At 34.6% G+C, this 18,486-nt stretch overlaps 1 long non-coding RNA gene across 1 annotated transcript in view; it reads right to left on the reverse strand.

The window, feature by feature from the left end:
* The window catches only part of LOC124368841, a 46,439-nt gene extending 30,632 nt beyond the window's left edge, over positions 1-15,807 (reverse strand). The window contains exon 1 of the long non-coding RNA XR_006923013.1: positions 15,571-15,807. This is a non-coding gene — a long non-coding RNA (uncharacterized LOC124368841). The remainder of the gene's footprint in view (positions 1-15,570) is intronic.
* Positions 15,808-18,486: the final 2,679 nt, after the last annotated feature.

Consider the following 18,486-nt stretch of genomic DNA (forward strand, 5'->3'; position numbering starts at 1 on the left):
TCGTTCCCAGTCTTGTAGAGGTTTCTTTCGCAGTAATAATATCCTTACGTTCCCATCCATTTATATCCTTCAGTGTCTTTCTTTTTACAAAAAGTATCCCCACCTTTTTTCAGTCAACGTTAATCCAGCCCATAATTACTCCTTAAGAAAAAGAAACAACCTAATCCTACCCTGCCATTAAACATCTTTTTTTGAAAAACAAAGTCTTTACCTCCTGCATCCGCCTTTTTAACTCTTTGCCATCCTGCTTGAAAATTGTTGTGGACCATAGGGAATTTCAATATCGTCTGAAAAACTTTCTTATTTCGAGAGAATATTACAGTGTCTGGGAATACGTTGAGGATAATGAATTGTAGATCATTCCTGTTATATTGATTTGGTCTTGTTGTGTTTGATCTGTCAGTAGTGTATACTTTAAGTTAGGATATTATAATTTTCTTGACGAATGCCTATGCATGTTATGTTTTTGGCAATAAATGAATTGATTGATACTCGATGTGGCGGTCACTCGTGTTGGCGGTGTTTAATGACCAGATCAATCCGAAAGAATTTAGTGAATATACAATCTGTGACAAGAAGTTATAAATAACATCTAAAGTTGAAGTTCGCATTCTGAAACCAAATTGTTGGTTGCAGATAATTTTATTAAACACGAGGAATGATTCCAGCCGATTGAGAAAGAGCCTCTCTAAAACTTTCGAGAAGGTTGAAAGAATTGATATTGGCCTGAAATATTCTGGTTCGTGAGGGTTCCCCTTCTTAAAAAGAGGCTTAACAATTGTAGTTTCAAGATCCTGTGGAAAAACACCGGCTTCGAAAGACACATTTGCTAAAAAAGAAATAGGTCTGACCAAGAGTTCACCATTGGCTTTTAATATTTTAGTAGATATTCCATCTCTGCCCGAAGAATTACTAGGTCGAAACGATTTTATGACTTTTAATACCTCACCTTCATCAGTAGGTGTCAAGTACAAAGAGGAAACTACATTTTGAAGTGTTCCACAAGAACCTCCAGAGGAGGGCTTCGATGAGTTAAGTCGTATCCCAACTTGACTAAAAAATAAGTTAAACTCTTCCGAGACAACACGAGGGTCTGTTTCTACAACTCCATCGGCACTAACAAATGAGAGAGGTCTAAAGACTTTTTTTTCTTGTTGGGATTTAAATCTTTGATAATTTTCCATGATGTCTTTTTAATGTTGTTTGAGTTTGACAGCTTCTTCATTAGTAGTTTAGATTTGGCGTCCCGTATTATGTTCCTAAATTCTGTCTTTGTTTGCCTGTATTGAATTTTTAGAGGATGATCGGAATCCAAGTGTTTGCTGATGGTGTACATAAATAACATTCTTTCCCTTTGATTCACAAGACTCTTATCTAGCCTGATCTTGAAGATACATGTATTTTCTTTGAGTTTAACTTGTCTTTCGGGATAAGTTGTAATAGTAAAAACTTTATTTAAGAAAAGAGAGAAACTGAGTGCAACATCCTCAGTTTTATAAAAATCTTCCCAAGACTCATTTTGTAAAGAATTATGAAATTTATATTTGCTTATTTGTGAAAAAAATCTAATGTTTTTAAAGAGCAGGAAGTTTCATATCGGAAGATCTACTTTTATATCTCCGATTTGAGCGTGATGATCGCTAAAATATGTCACACTTCAGCATCGAATTGAGCAGGACCTATGTTTGTAAATATGTTGTCAATGATCGAGCTCGATCCTCCAAACTCCCTTGTGTAAGATTTGATGGGTTTGACGGAGCTCAAAAGAAGACATCAAGTTGATGAAATTTTTAGAGATGTTGTCAATGATCAAGCTCGATCCTCCAAACTACCTTGTGTAAGATTTGATGGTTTGACGGAGCTCAAAAGAAGACATCAAGTTGATGAACTTTTTAGAGATGTTGTCAATAGAAACATGACAACAATATTGAAATTACCTGCGACAATGGTAATGCTGTTATCATATCAAGACAATTCGACATTGAGTCAAAACATTTATTAAGTTCTGTTTAGGTACATACAGGTGGTCTATAAAAAGCAAGAATGATGTAGTTTAAATCATGAATTATGATTTTTGTAGCAGCAAACTCAGAAATTCCTTCATCACAGAAAGATCCAACGTCAAATGTCTGAGTCTGTAAGAAATCTCTCGTTAATATGCAAACACCTTCCCTTTTTAGGCTCGACCGACAGAACCCAGAAGAAACAGAAAATTCAGGGAGGCAGAATGAATTCAATTCCTCTTGCTTAAGAAAATGTTCAGATAAACATAAAATATCTGGAGTACTCAAATCAATCAGGATTTCAACTTGCTCGAGCTTTGATACAATTCCCTGTACATTGTGATGCATTAGGAGCATTGGGCGTGTTTCGCAATGGTTTAAAGCTGGCTGTGAGGAAGAGTTATTTATAACAAGGCAACCCTTTAAGGTCCTTTATCGTGACTCCAGCTCAACCCTAAAAAATTATGATTGTTTGTAGAGGAAATTCCAGTTACCATATTGGTTTCTATACCCAAGTCAAAAACCAGGATGAGATAATTTCCTTGAGATCTGTTTACGGGGCAATACACGGTCTGTAATCAGAATTAGAATACTGTGACCATAATAATCATCGGAAAACTCAGGAATGCTTTTACCATTAAGATTTTTCGAGATCGAGGATAATGAACTGAGCGACAAGTTGGTTTCTGCTGGTGGATTTAAGGGTTGTAAGGAAAATTTCTCGCATTACCCAACAAAGATTAATTTGCACACAACACGCTTGCCGGCCAGGTTCAAATGAAGGACGTGGAGATTGCATAGAAATCTGTTTAGTACATCAGTGGGTATAAACGTTACATTACTGTACTCTGAACATACATTACTTATACTCTGACTAATTAAACATATTTGGTCATTGAAACTTCTATTGTCAAAACACAGAGGGATGCCGATGACAATAAGATTGGTATTTAGTGCACTATTACAAAAAGAATCAATTTGTTGGACAATATCTTGACAATCTGATCTTAATATGTCGTTAGTCCCAGCCATAATAGCAATACAATCCTCAGAACCGGTTTTGTTCAGTTCCGGGCTACCGGCATGCAACACATTGCTCAGTCTCCAGGCATACAATGAGAAATTATTTTAACTGAATGTTAAAATCTAGTTAGCCAAATGTCTGCTATACGACGATGTGGCTATCAGTAAAAAGACGCAATGATTTTAATTTGCGTTGAGTAACAGAGACCTGCCCGGAGTCAACACATTGCACGTTTACTGCACTAAAATTATCTGATTCACCTGTAGATCTGTTGAGTCAACATGTGAATCAGATCCTCTGAGTACTACAGTCTAGGATACCTTATAGATTTTCTATTATCGGCGACATCATGTTCACTGTTAATAAATTGATCAGTTATTTAAAATTTGTTATTCTTTGTGCGCTTCTTTTTACGTTTTATAAATTTTTTACCATTACCACTATTGCTATTATACTTAACAATAACTGGTTTCCTGTTGTTGTTGTTATTAACTACTCTTACTTTTACAGTATTAGTTTGGTCATTGTTGAGAGTACTAAGAACAGCAAATTTATTTGAGCTAGCGATGATTTTACTTGCACTGGCACCGCATGCACAAGTAAATGTAGAGCGGGCATTACTAAAACGACGCTTCGTAGCAGTCCAATCGCTTGAGGAATTATGTCTCAAAGCTAATCTTGTCACCTAGTTTCTCTACAATTGGATTGGCATTAGGTGTCTCATAATTGAAAATGGTTGGTTTAATGTTAACAAAATTGTGATCTAACCATTGTTGTAAAGAAATGCCATCCATTTCACCTTTGTAAAAGAAATAATTGAGAATATGTTTAGCATTAACCAGAACATTTATTCCACATTTGTAGGTATTTCTTTGTTGGAAGCACTCTGCTTCAACCAGATTTCTAGGGGGTATTTAGAGAAGTTCCGCAATTTTGTGTACAGAACTATTATTTGAGCCTTTAAGTGAATCAAAGTGATAACCATGATTATTTGTTCGGTCAATACAAAGTAAGCTCCAGTGCGATCCCCATCCTCCCTGGTGAGATCGGAACTGTTACTCACACACAAGAGAACATAATTACTATTTGAAAATGAGGAAACCTTTGTGATCTCACTAGCGGTAACTGGACTATATGTGATTAACTGTGTTGAAGATGGTCCGCATAAAAAAACATTTTGCTCATCAAGATGCTCAGACATACAGTGGAAATAACTTTCCAGGATCTCATCGTCTATTCACTTGGTTTTTGTGTATAGGTATTATTTTAGATAGTTTAAGCTTCTTAAGAAATATGCCTGACACTAGAGAAGAATTAACCAAATGAACCAAAACTACACAATTGTGATTTAGCTGCTTTTATCACTGTCATTGGGATCTCATCACATCCACTTGAGGGTTTACTTTTAAAATAATCAAGAATACCACTTATCTCATGTTCACCAAAGTAATTTTGTAAAGTTGTTTGTATAAATTTCCAATTTCTGAGTTTAATATTTGCCAAGTCGTTTTAGCATTGTTATCTGCATTCAATATTCGCTTATAAAAATTGATTGGTGCTATTTAGAATTGATTAATACATTAATATTTATGTCACCTGCAATAGTCAGATTTTTACTTTTTTGTAACATAAAGACAATTAAAAGGTTTAATTTATCTACAAATTCAAAAGCATTCATTACTGTTGGGTGATCAATAAATCCCTAATAGTATAAATTTACAGTTTTCAGCAGAATACCTCACTGCACAACATTCAAATTTGTCATCTTCTAAAAGCCCAGTGTCTGCCGGGATGACCACCTGCCTCCACTTCAAACGTGTGTGAAAGTAAAGCGACACTGCCCTTTGAGGTTGAATCTCTATAGTAACAAGCATTGATTACATAGTTATTTAAATATAGTCTTTCTATTTCTTTTGATTTCAGATTATGTTCGGATAAAATTATTATGTTTGAATTTAACTCATCCAAAATAACTTACAATATTTCTGCACGTGTCATAAAACTTTCTATATTCTGGTAGAAGATTTTTAATGATTTGTTACGTTTTGTAGTATATTATGAATTGAGGATTCGCTTAAATTGGAATTTCTTTTTGTTTGACTAATAAGTTTAAAGTGAAGTTAAGAGGACCCCCAAAGCATCAGCCGAATTTCCAAGAACATGACTGCTTAAGATTTTTTTGTTCACAAATTCTTAAATTACAACCAAAATGTCTTTGATTTTCCTCTTTCGCTATTTGGAGTGTTGGAGGACTGAAATCCGTCCAAAAGACAAGACGTGCTGGTCTGGTGGCCTGTGGTCAGGAGTTGGCAGCAATCGCTGTCCTGGTTAGCATCTGATCGGAGCTCCTCTCCCTCCAAGCAGCCCACAGAGTCTTGGTTGTTCCATAGCCATGTACAGTTCATATTCCAGTTTTTCAATTAGATTCAAATGTTGTCTATTTTTTTATTGCATGTAGATTTTCCTTCGTGCACAATAATACAAACTGCGGCTCCTGTACCGCGTTGGAAATGTGCAATTCTGGAAACAAAGTGTCTTACAGGGATTTGATCCCTAACACATCCCATTGGGGAACATATGGGCTTCTGGAATTTCTTTTGCACAAAGTCAAAAGTGAGTTAAATCATCAAAGGCTTGATTATGATACTTAGTCAGAGGTTTGTGAAAATATTTCTGTTTGGTTGTCAAGCCGTAACAAATTCCTGCTCCATCCGGGCTCTGGTAAGTCAAATGATTTTTTTTGTTCTCTTAGGACAAGAAGCTTATAAATTGCAATTAGTCCTGTAAGAACCTTAGCGCTGCTTCCAGAGTGACAGGATATTCAGAAACGCTAAGGTTAGGGGTTAGGGGGAGCCTCCTATCGAGACCTATGATGAAGAATTAGGGCACTAATCTCAAAGTCATGTCCCCCCGAAAGAAGGGGAGGCCAGCTCTGAATCAGTCTCCCCAATCAAAGCAGGCAGGGAGTGGCACACCCTTGTTGAGGTTAGCAAGAACCTCTGATAGTTAGGGAACGAACCCCACCAAACTCCAACAGTCATCTCCTGCAGTAGACTAGACCTAACGAATTGCCCTTGCACCCTAGAATCTCGACATTTGCGGTTCGTGATGTGCTGCTCCTGGACATCCGTAAGGTTGTCCAGATTTAAGTGACACATCGGTTTTTGCTGTGCCCAGTGGTAGGTTCAACTGGAAGGTATAAACCAACCAGAAGTGATCCCTGCTGGGTTAAGTCAAATGATTACTCAGGCAACCAGAAAGAAGGGTTTTTTTTCTGAAGACTTGCGCAACCCCTGTACTCATTTGCTTTGTGTTGGTGAAATCAGCTGATATACAAATGTGCAAAGACTATTTTTTGTGTTTGTTTTATTCTGCTCAAGAGCTTCTTCCATATTTGAGTGAACCACCTTAACTGTATTTTGTGTAACACAATTGTGATTAATTAATATCAAATCCTTTGTGTCAGAGACTTTAGATTGATTTTAGTTCCTTTCATTGTTTACTTTCTGGAGTTTACCATCCTTTCCAAGCACTGGTGATACTGTTCCCTGCAACACGCGGAGTGACTAAGGTCCCAACCGATACCCCAGGCAGCAGTAGAGGAGGGTACAGAGTCAACAATGATACCCTATGTCCGACAAATGCCACATTCGACTCGTTCTTTGGTGATGAGCACAAAATATCATCCTGCACGTGCATAGCACCTTGGGCTCCCTCACACACAGGGTCCTGGGATACTGGATTACACAGTTGTGTGTTCACCTGATCTTTACAAAATGAACTTGCTGTTTTATTGGAAAACTGTTTTCCCCTTACTGTTAAGATGCAGTCCGTGACTGGTTCTTTCTTCCTCGTTAAGAAATCCATACAGAGAACATCAACATTCTTCACAGACAAAAGACGTTTTGTTAAGACGTGTGTATTACAAAACGATATATTTCTATCACAAGATGTAATGTTGTATCTGTCAGGCACTAAGACAACTACCACATCTGTAAATGAAGCAACATCTCAATCAGCTGCAAGTACGGAATGTATTGACGTCTTCCGTCAGGCTGAATGTGTTTCATTAATGTTAATAAGACAAAGTATGAAGTAAGACAATTTCAACTTTAAGGGATTTGACTTGGTAACAGATTTAAAATATCAGGATACAGATTGTTTAATGGTAAATCGTTGTTGCGATAACATCACTAAAACGCCGACTTTCAAATATCTAGGAGTAACATTAGACGAAAAACTAAATTGGTAATCGCATATTAAAGAAATTTTGTCAAAACTAAAATCATCGATTAGGAAATTCTACTTTTTGAAAAATTTTTGCTCCAAAGTCCTATTAAGATATTTTTATTTTTATTTAATTGATTCTAGAATGCAATATAGATTAGTTTGTTGGGGAGGAACACATAAGTATTTAATAGACAAACTAAGGGTTGTTCAAAATCACTTTCTACGAATGATACTAGGTAAGAAAAAGAGAGACAGTTGTCCTTTGTAAAATACTGCCTATTCAACATCTATATGTATTTAAGGTTCTTTTATTTATGGAGTGGGAATACCGGAATTACTGATCTTTTATATGCAACTAGAAGTATGAATAGAAGAAATTTCAGAATTCATAAAGTTAATAAATCATTAAAAAAGAATTTCATTTATGTATAGTGGACCATCTTTCTTAATAGATTACCTCAAAATATTAAAGAAACTAGTAATATAAAGCATTTTTGTCTGAAAGTAAAATTTTTTTTGTTTAGTCATCACGATATTGGGTTTTTTTAAACAGATGTAGGCCTAAATGCTTAACTATTATATTTTTATTCTTTTTAATGTAAAATAAATTATTTTAAGAACTTTTTTGTTTTTATTATAATTAGCTGTGGCTTCATATTTTGTACTCTGAGTAATACATAATTTGTATACTGTAGGTTTAGTTATTAAGCAATTATGTTTTGTATTAAGTCTTATCTAGTGGAATGGAGTCAGCTAAGTCTGACAGACGCCACAGAGTGCAGCTCAACTGGCAGCAACATGACAATTTGACCTGGACTCAAGAAGTAACTTTGTTTTTATATTTTGTGTTTTAACTGACCACATTACTTGTAAAAGTGGTCAGTCATTCCAGAGTTTTTAAGTTTTGTTAATCATGTGTATACAACTATTGGAATAAATCATTATTTCATGTCATTAGTTCCAGCGACCACAGACATTTTATCCTCAAATGTCAAATCAGAAGACAGTTCGACAAGATCTGTCACTACATACTTAAAAGGTACTCCCAGTCGACACACAGAAGACATAGATACCTCAAGTCCAAACAGACACCACTCTTAAACTTGTCCTGTACAACTTTTTCTGTATTACATTTTTTATTTTTGTGGTATTATTCATTCTTACTTTTGTCTTCTGCTACTTTTTCCATTTATTCTGCACTAACTGCCAGATTGTTTCGTTTTCTGTATCATTGTATGCATCAGTGACTCGGCCTCTCTTTTTGTTGACTAGATTTCATTTCATATAGACCAAAATTTGTATTGTAATGGCTAAATCCTGTTTCCTTCACGACCCTTCCATCTTCAAAAATAAACTTCAAACAAAGATCGAAATTTGTTTGTAGCATTGCATTGGTTTTATCAATCATTTTAGCTGCGTTTGAGTGATTTAATATATTGCATGAGTCGTAGTGCAGCCCCGTACTGCGTACAAAATCAGGCAAGAGTAGAGACCAATATGGCTGCCGCTGTCCACTTCTTCACTTCTCTTGTATGATCCTGGTCAGACATTTTTAACAGGTGTGCCATACTGGCGCAGGAAGTTTGGCAGGAACTGCATGATTCTACAAATACATCCGATGCTTATTACAAGTATTTTAGTAATACAATTAGTATGGTAATTGATCATGTATGTCCATGTAAAAAAACCCAACTTAAAGGCAAAAAATAAGATATCAGACACTGAAACAGAAATTCTGAGGGAGGAGTTTTTGAGAGCACAAGCTCAGTATGATCTCACTGGTATGCTAGAACATAAGCAAGAGGTAGCTTTAAAAAAAATAACTATGATCAAAAACTATAGACACAGAGGCGCCAGAAAGTTGCCAATCAAATTGCTCGCTCTGACAATAAATCAAAAGTTATATGGACAGTAGTAAACCAGGAGAGAAAGTGTAAAACTTCAAAAGATCCTACAGAACTGCTCGATCCAATGGGTGAGGTTATCAAATCAAATCAAATCATTTATTGTCAAGATGTAATGTACATACATATAACAACGTCAAATAATTAGGCTAAAATAGTCTATTCTAAATTTCTCTTAATACAGTATAAAAATCATTGACACTGTACAGGCAAGATTTGAGTAACAATTTTTTTACATAGTTCTTAAAATTAGTTCTACTTAATTCTTTTATATCTGAAGGCAATGCATTGTACAGCTTAATTCCTTGATACTTGAAACTGGATTGGGTGCTTGAAAAATTACATTTTGTTATTACTAGGTTATTTCTATTACGTGTATAGTAACTATGGATATTACTATGGTTAGAGAGGTAGTTAAAATTATCTTTTACATACGGGAGCACATATAATATATAAATAGAAGGCAGTGTTAAAATATTAAGTTTTATAAAAAGAGGTTTACAGTGTTCACGGTTTCGTACATTACATAGCAGCCTTACAGCTCTTTTTTGTAGAATAAATAGCTTGCTTGCAGCTTGTGAGTAACCCCACAAAACAATCCCATAGGTTAGACAACTGTGGACATAAGCATAGTATATCTGCAGCTGAAGGTCTGAGGAAATAACACCCTTTAGAGATCTAATTAAGAAAATGCCCCGAGCAATCTTTGAAGCAGCATAATCAATGTGAGTTTGCCATTTAAGATTATCAGTGACCCCCCATTAATGGCTAATTGTTTTAACTCTGTATTCATAAAATTAGCGGACAATACTCTTGCTGCAAATCCTAAACCAAACCCTATGATAATTGCCCCCATACCAAGAGACTCCAGTTTCGTTTTTATACCCAGTGACAGTCAAAGAAGTAAGGAAAGTGATCTCCTCATTAAAAAATAAAACTTCAGCGGGAATTGATAATGTATGTGTTAAGCTCCTTAAAGTTTGTTATAATGAATTTGCCTACCCACTAACACTAATCATCAACATGTCTTTTAGATAAGGAAAGTTTCCAGCACAGCTTAAACTAGCCAAAGTTATACCCCTTCTCAAGCTAGGTAGTGCTAGGGAAGTGGGTAAATACCGCCCAATATCGTTAATATCAACATTATCCAAGGTAATTGAAAAGGTGGTCCTATCCAGACTCATGAATCACCTTTTTAAGCACGATCTACTTACAAAGTACCAGCATGGATTCATAAAAGGACGTTCTACAACCACTGCTGTGATAGACGTGGTAGAGTTTATAATCGATCAATTGGAGGATGGCAACCCAGCTACTACTATACTATTAGACTTCAGTAAGGCATTTGATTGTCTTCACCATACGCAGCTGCTGAATAAATTAGAAGCAGTCGGTATATGTGGCACGTCAGCTAGATGGTTCAAGAGTTATCTGTCAAACAGGCAACAACTGGTTGAACTAAAATACACAGAGAAGGGCTTTAATCGAATAGTGAGATCCAAACCGCTTCCAGTCTTAAGAGGTGTATCACAGGGATCCATCTAAATACCTATCCTTTTTATTTTATTTTCTAACGACCTCCCTAAATACTTGGAAGAATATTCAACAACCATAATGTTGCAGACGATATAGCACTCCTCCTCAGTGACTCCACACCTGGTAGCCTAGAAGTCTCAGCCCATGTAGCAATGGAGATAGATGGTTGTTCAGTACTGCCATAACAACAATCTAGTGGTAAATGAGAGTAAATGTAAGCAGCTCGTCATGGGTTGCAGAAAAGAGGAGGTGGGAGTGCTGCCAAACATTGAATCATCGAATGAAGCCAAATACTTGGGTATTAAAATTGACAACAGCCTAAAATGGACTACACGTGTTGACAATATCTGCAAAAAGCTGGCCACAGGACTTTATCTTGTAAAGAGAATTAAGTCTTTAAGTGATCTAAACACGGCAACTACTGCTTACTATGCCGTTTTTGAGTCTCACCTCAGCTACTGTCTTTCAGCATGGGGCAACTCTAGTAAAGCAAATCTACAAAGAACCCTTATTCTTCAAAAAAAGTGTGTCCACATTTTAGCTGGTCTACAGCCTAGATAAACTTGTAGATATGCCTTTATTGAGCTCTGCATAATCACTGTGGTGTTTCTATACATACTTCAAGTGATAATGTTAGGGGTAGGGACCTGCACACACACAACACCCGCCGGGCTGCAGATACCAGAATCAGGTAAATACCAGAATTTTTGTGCGTGAGCTCCAGGTTTAATATTTGTAAATAAGTGTTGATTACTAGGTTATCTAGCCACTCCATGCTGTCTGTTAGTTCTTTCTTGTGTTGGAAACACAGTTTTGTAGCAACATCATAGTCTGATTTTAATATACAGTTAAGTGTTTCCAACCCCTTGCGCTTGCTTTCACTTTGACTTAAACATAATTCTAGATTATTTATTTTACCCATCAATTTACTTATCTCATCTGTTTTTGTAGATATCTTTGAATTGAGATCATGATAATTTTCATTACATTTTTCTTCCGAATTTTAGTAATTATGAGTCATACCTTCAGCCAAGCTGTTTTCCAGTAACTAGATTTCCTCTACGAGAGACCTATTTTTTGGAGACTCATTTTTGCATTTAGATTCTAAGGGGTCATATTTGTCTTCTAGGTTCCTTAACTGTATCTTATGTTCAACACTTCTAAGAATATTATCATTCCATTGACCGAGGATGTGACCTATTGAAGATACAATTTTTTCGACTGATGTGCTTTAACCAATTTGTTCAGTAAGTTTATTTAATTCATAGTGGAGCAAAATACCAAAATCAGATATTTTAGGTGCTATAACACATATTTGTTTGCATTAATTGTAACCAGTTATATTCAGTAGCCCTGTCTAAATTAAATGTCCAACTATTGCACCAGTGAGAATGTAAACAAGCAGGATGAAAACATTGCAGACAGCCTACAGAGCAGAAGACAGTGTAGATCAGCTGTTATGTATGACCTTGACCTGTCCCTGCAAGTACTTATAGGCAACAGACTGATCACTGCCTGTCACTGCTGGAGTCACTTAAGGACTCACATCCTGTCATCTAGTGTTTGTTGTATTAAATTAAAACTTGATTCTATTACTTTACACAAACCAATTTTAAAACCAAACAGTCATTACGTGTAATGAATGATTAGTTATGATTCTCTACCATCTCCAGCTATAACAGTTACAAATCACAGTTGAAGGAAAAAGGGGGTAACATATTTGGCAAAATTGAGTTAGATGCATGGAAGAAGAGGGTAAGCGATCCTCTATATGATACACTGGGTCTCATTGTCCTAACTGCAACAGCTGAGATAGATTTTGAATTTAGGAGGTTTAGTGCAGAAACTGAACTCAAATTTTGTGGATGAAGGAGGTAAGTGCTTCACTTGACCGCTTTGTCCACTTAAAATTGCACTTACTCCCTTTATCCACTTACTCTTTGGGCACTTGCCCCTTTTTCAGTACTTTATGTGCACTTGCCCCATTTATCCACTGAGAACAGATGATTATTGTTGGTTTGTCAACATCTATGTCAACATGGATGTCAATATTTAATTTTAAATTGTTGTGGTTTAATTTTAAAATGTGTTTATTTTACAACTGTAAGGTAAATGTTTTTGAGTCTGTTAAATCTGTTTTGTGGTTTTCAATAATGATTGTTTCTATACTAGTATGTTTTATACTAAAAAGTGTATTGAAAATGCTTATGTCATTGTATATATGATCAACAGCAATAAAGATCTTATGTCTTATCTGTGGTTTACATAAAAGTATCTTTCTCTACTGCTTAATATTCCTAAGACGCATAAGTTATATATAGATTTGTGTGAACTTTAAAACAAATTTGAATATTTCAGAGTAAAAATCAGCTTCTACTGAAGAATATTCGACAGGGATTTTAATTTGTCATTTGGTCATCCACAAAGTGACACCTGTTCCACATGTGACGCGGGAGAAAATACTGAAGAACATCAAGAAAACTACAAAGAGGCATTTGCACTACAAAAAAAGGATAGGGAAAAAGCGAAAACCACTGAAAAAGTCTGTTATGACTGTGGACTTACAGCAAACCATGCCACTACCTAAAATAACAACGTCAAAAGCATTTTACTTAAGACAGCTATGGTTTTAAAACCTAGAAGTACATGTCATTACTAAAGAAACCGAAAAATCAAACTTTTGTACTTGGACTGAAGATGTTGCGAATCGGGGCAGTCACGAAGTGCTAAGTTCCTTGCTCACCTTATTCGAACTAGATACATTCTTAATAAATTCTGACCACTTAATATGGTAGGATTCCTGCTCAGGACAAAATAAAAACTTCTTGCTAATCCTATTCTATCAGTATATGGTGGCCCAAAAAATGTTTAAAATAATTGATCATAAATTTCCTAAAGTTGGCCATAGCTATCTGGATTCAGACTGTGATTTTGGACGCATTGAAAAAGAACTCAGAAAACACGAAAGTGTGTATATACCAAAACAGTACCAGGAAATCACATATAAGTCAGCCAAGAAAAACTTAGATGTAGACATGTCATCTTATTTTAGATATTTTGAAGAATTTGCTGACAAACTAGGTCTAAAAAAAGAAAGAACGATCTTCTCGAAGAAAATATCAGATTCCGTGACGGTATAAAATGGATAAGAGTGGACGAATTCGGAAGCTACTTATACAAAGAGACCTATGATGAAAACACACCATTTAAAAAGGTGTTCTTGATAAAGCAGGAAAGAAAAGACAAAAGCTAAGAATAGGAAGGGAGTGACCATGTAAAGCAGAAAAGAAAATGCACAAAAGCTGAAAATAAGAAAGGGAATGACCATCCAAAGCAGGAAAGAAAAGAAATAACAGCTAAGAATAAGAACGAAAATGACCATAGAACATTATTTGAAAACGTTTTAATGAATGTTTACATTGTAAGTAAGAAAAACCTGTATGGGACTGTAATCAAAGAGAAACTCAACAATCTGAAAACACAACTTAAATATGTTAAAGGAGAGTACCAGTAGTTTCATCAGAGAGTAATCGAAGAACAAGTAAACAGGTACCAGGTGCAAGAAGCAGAAACAAAATTAGGAAGAGCAAAGGAACAAAGAGTGAAGACAGAAAGAAACAGAGTAAAAATTTTAACATAGATACACTGAGAAAAGGCTGATAAATAATGTAACGAAGACTGTATCTTTTAACCTTTTTCAAGCATTGAAAATAATAATAAGATTGTAATTTTTTTATTAGTAGATTTTATTTAGTTTTTAGAACTGTTTTAAGATAAAGCAAAAGTACTAAAATGTTGCTTTTTTAACAACAGTATTTTTTACTGTGTCAAGTTTATCACTGAGGTAAGACTGATAAAAACTAAAAATAGACTGTTCTTTTTTTAGCACTTTTAAGCTTTTAAAATAATGATCATATTTTCCTTTTTTGAATAAAACTAGATCTTAGTAACCGCCAAAACAAAAAGACTTATAAACTTACCTTTTTATAAGAGTATTTATTACTGTTAAGAGTTTGTTATTGTGCAATAATCTTATCTAAAGGTATTCCATAGGGTATCATGTTCAAACAAAGTTCTGTTTTTACATAATAATATTTTTGTATTGTTTTACAGCACTAAACCCCTTCTTCCATTCCTAAATACCCCCTTTTTAAGTGGAAAAGGGGGGCAAGTGTTAGAAAAGTTAAAAATTTAATAGGAAGGAGTATTTTAATTTTTACCAGGAGTTGCCACAAAAATGTTATGTGTCTTTCCCTCCCAATAACGTTTTCAGAGCTAAATTAAATAAAAAAGTATAAACGTTATAACTTTGAAACTTTAGGCCCATTTTCCTCAAAAGTTACAAAATGTGACTTGCCCCCAAAAACATGTGGTTTACCTCAGCATGTACATGAGTAATATTTTACTAAATTTATCTGTAAAATAATTCACTAAAAGTTAAACTGTATGTCCAATTAGAATTTCTTTACTTATGTTAATCGATTTATTCCGTTTTCAGACTGTTAATTCCTCTACTATTACCTTAAATTAGAAAATAAACTCTTATCTTTAAAATAATTCACTAAAAGTTAAACTGAATATCCAATTAGAATTTCTTTACTTATGTTAATCGATTTATTCCGTTTTCAGACTGTTAATTCCTCTACTATTTCCTTAAATTATAAAATAAACTCTTAACGTCTATACACCACTGTCACATATCTTATCATATCATGTCACCGTTATATGTATATAAACTTTGGAACTGGGTTTTTTTCAGGCTGTGGGAAAAATCATGTAGAAATTTTTAGGACTGTAGATAAAGTGATAATATAAGGACGATTGCAATAAGCCGATTTGCTATACAAAATCTACAGTAAAATAATCTACTTACTGCACACTTCTTTCATGTAGTCGTTTTCAACAGAAGGACAAGAGAAACACGTTTACTTCCCTGAGGAACATCTTCCAAAATGCAAATAAAAGGGCGAACAGACATTTCCTCTTGTAATCCCAAATAAAAACATCTGCTGTCTCAGAACTGATCACTACGGTACAGTCCCATTCGCGTGGACTTGAGCACAAATAATTAATTGTTCACTCTACTGCGCCGATCCGGTAACTGGTTGAATCTTATCATAACTGATAATGGTATTTGGGGTTTTCCGATGTTGCCGGTTTTCTCGAGTAACAGGGTTGCCATTTCCTGCTGAAGGGTATTAATAATTGGATGAATGTAAGGACAGCCAAGCTTTTTAAACCAGGAGATGAAATGTATTTTAAGCTGTATTGTGTTTTACGCTCATGCAGGCGCGGGGAATGATGGACTGTATAGTCAGGCCCGTACTCACACTGGTTTTTTGCGGACAATTTTACCGTCTATTTCACCACAGGTCTATTTGAAGGGACAGTGTCGACGGACGAGATAGCTCAATCTAATAACTGTAACGCTACTATAGGCTCAATTTGCAATATCGTTCATTACAATTTTGAAGAAACTGCGACTGTTACTTTTTAAATAATAATCTTCATATGGATTAAACAATCTAGATCGTGTATATTTTATATGCATTCAAGCGGAAAAGCCAATTATAACTCCTGCGATAAAATAATAAATACCTCAACACTTACATCTGGTCTGGTTAAAATAATAAAATAAAAAGCACGCCTTTTAGAGACTTTTCTCACAATCGTGAATACAGTATGTAAAAATAATTTCAATCGGACAACTAATAGACTAATTATTATACATTTTTGGATTTCAATCAATTATAATTAAAAACAATGCTTCAAGTGGTCCGATTAATTCAATTTTGTCCATACTTATTTTTAGCAACCTATATTGAACCTTACTATCATTAACAGATAATAATAAGATGATGTCAGTGAGATAAGGCGGATATAGTTTAGTACAGCCCTGTGTATTGTTTTAAACGTTCAAATACTTAACTCACTATAATTGTATCTGTATTAAATTTAATATATAATCAGCTGACCACTTTACTGAAAACATGGTTAGCTTAGTCTTAAGCAATCTTTTGAATGTTAGCGTCTGTTGCTAAAATTTTGATTTTTTTTTTGCTCGACTAAACATAACTTTGAAATTAGTCATAAAAAATGTTGGAGCCACGTTCAACATAGGATTAAAAATTGCTGTTACGTGGTGCTCGAATGGTAAACCGCAGAGAATATTGACATAAAGTTTATTTTCATTTCGTCCAGCATAACTGTGTTCCAACGTTGCAACTGTCAAATAAAAATAATCGATAGTTTAACGAACCTAAATCCAAAAAAGCTTAATCTATATATTTAAAAATTAATAAATATATAGATATATCGTTATGTGTCTGTATGTACTTATAGAATCGTATACTATTTTACCTATCATTATGGAAATGTGTATGTATATGTATTTTTCTACGGAAAAGGTTTATATGCTATGCTAATAATTGATATAAGTCGCCACCAGGGCGCTGGAAAAGATAACAGTTTTCAAAGCGCCTGCACACTATAAACTGCAATTACGAAACAGTTACGTATGTCAAATAGCCAAACAATAATTGAAGGCGCTAAGTTATGATGCATATTTGTCTTTAAGAAAATTTCTGGTTGAACTTAAAGCTTGAGTGTTAGACCACTTTATAATAAAGTATACGTACGTGTACACTGGCTATAAACGTACACAGATTTTCTTGATCATGGCAACAAGGAAAACTCTACATCGGTGTTGGAAATATAGTTTACTTGAACTAGAAGTGCACATACACTGGCAAAGATTACGAAAAGTGTTTGAAGCCGCGGGAAACAACTAGTTATTTATACAAAAGTCAGGTCAGATAGTTCAAGTAATCATAGCTGTGATAAAGGCTATACATCTTTTACTTTAGTAATTTAATACGTTTACGATCTTATTGTAAACATAATCCTTATACGAATTCAAACTTATATATAAATTCAAACTTATATATAAATTCAAACTAATTTATAGAGATAGTTCTTGTTGTACTTTCATACATTATTTTCATTTCGGAAGCCCCCCATCTAGCTACGCTCCTGGTCCTTTGTAAATACTCGATTTATCAATATAATAACCTTATATAGTACCCTATAGAGTTTAATGTTTTATAACTTAGTTATAAAAGCCAGTTTTACAAGCAACGTAGTTTTGTCTCGTTTAAAAGACTCAAATGAATTAATGATAATGAGAAATAGAGAACACCATATTTTACCTTTCAATACCACGGTATAAATACACATAAATATAGAAATTACTGAGTAAACTATTTGAAGTATTTTACTGGATTCGAACTATTTATAATCAAGCCCACAAGTTGAGTATCACATGTTAGTATATTATGAGTATCTTAGCCATGCCGTGCATAATATAAAAAACCAGCCAACTAACTCCTAGTAGAATTATTTTGTGTGCAAAATGTTAACTTCTTTTCATGTCGACAATTAATGATTTGAATTAGTAGATGATTGAGGAGAGTTTCTGGGTAAGCAATTTTAAATAATGTGGAACAAGAAACAATTTAGATTTGCTTGTCCAACATCATGGGCCCACTACTTTTGACTTTGTGGTAACTTTGGATGATGTATTCACGCGTATTAACCTATTCCCGTAACTTATTGCTCCTCGGGACTCAAGTTCGTGCGTACCCTATAATATAGAGCGTTGTATTATGTACGAATCAACTTATTCTTTTTTAAACGTTTATTTATTTTAGATTCAGGATGTTTTTTCAGATTCTATATAAAATATATAAGCTATTTATGTTGTTAACGTAGTTGTCAATTTTGTTGTATT

Source organism: Homalodisca vitripennis, chromosome X, assembly GCF_021130785.1.
Source record: "Homalodisca vitripennis isolate AUS2020 chromosome X, UT_GWSS_2.1, whole genome shotgun sequence".
Lineage (NCBI taxonomy): Eukaryota > Metazoa > Arthropoda > Insecta > Hemiptera > Cicadellidae > Homalodisca > Homalodisca vitripennis.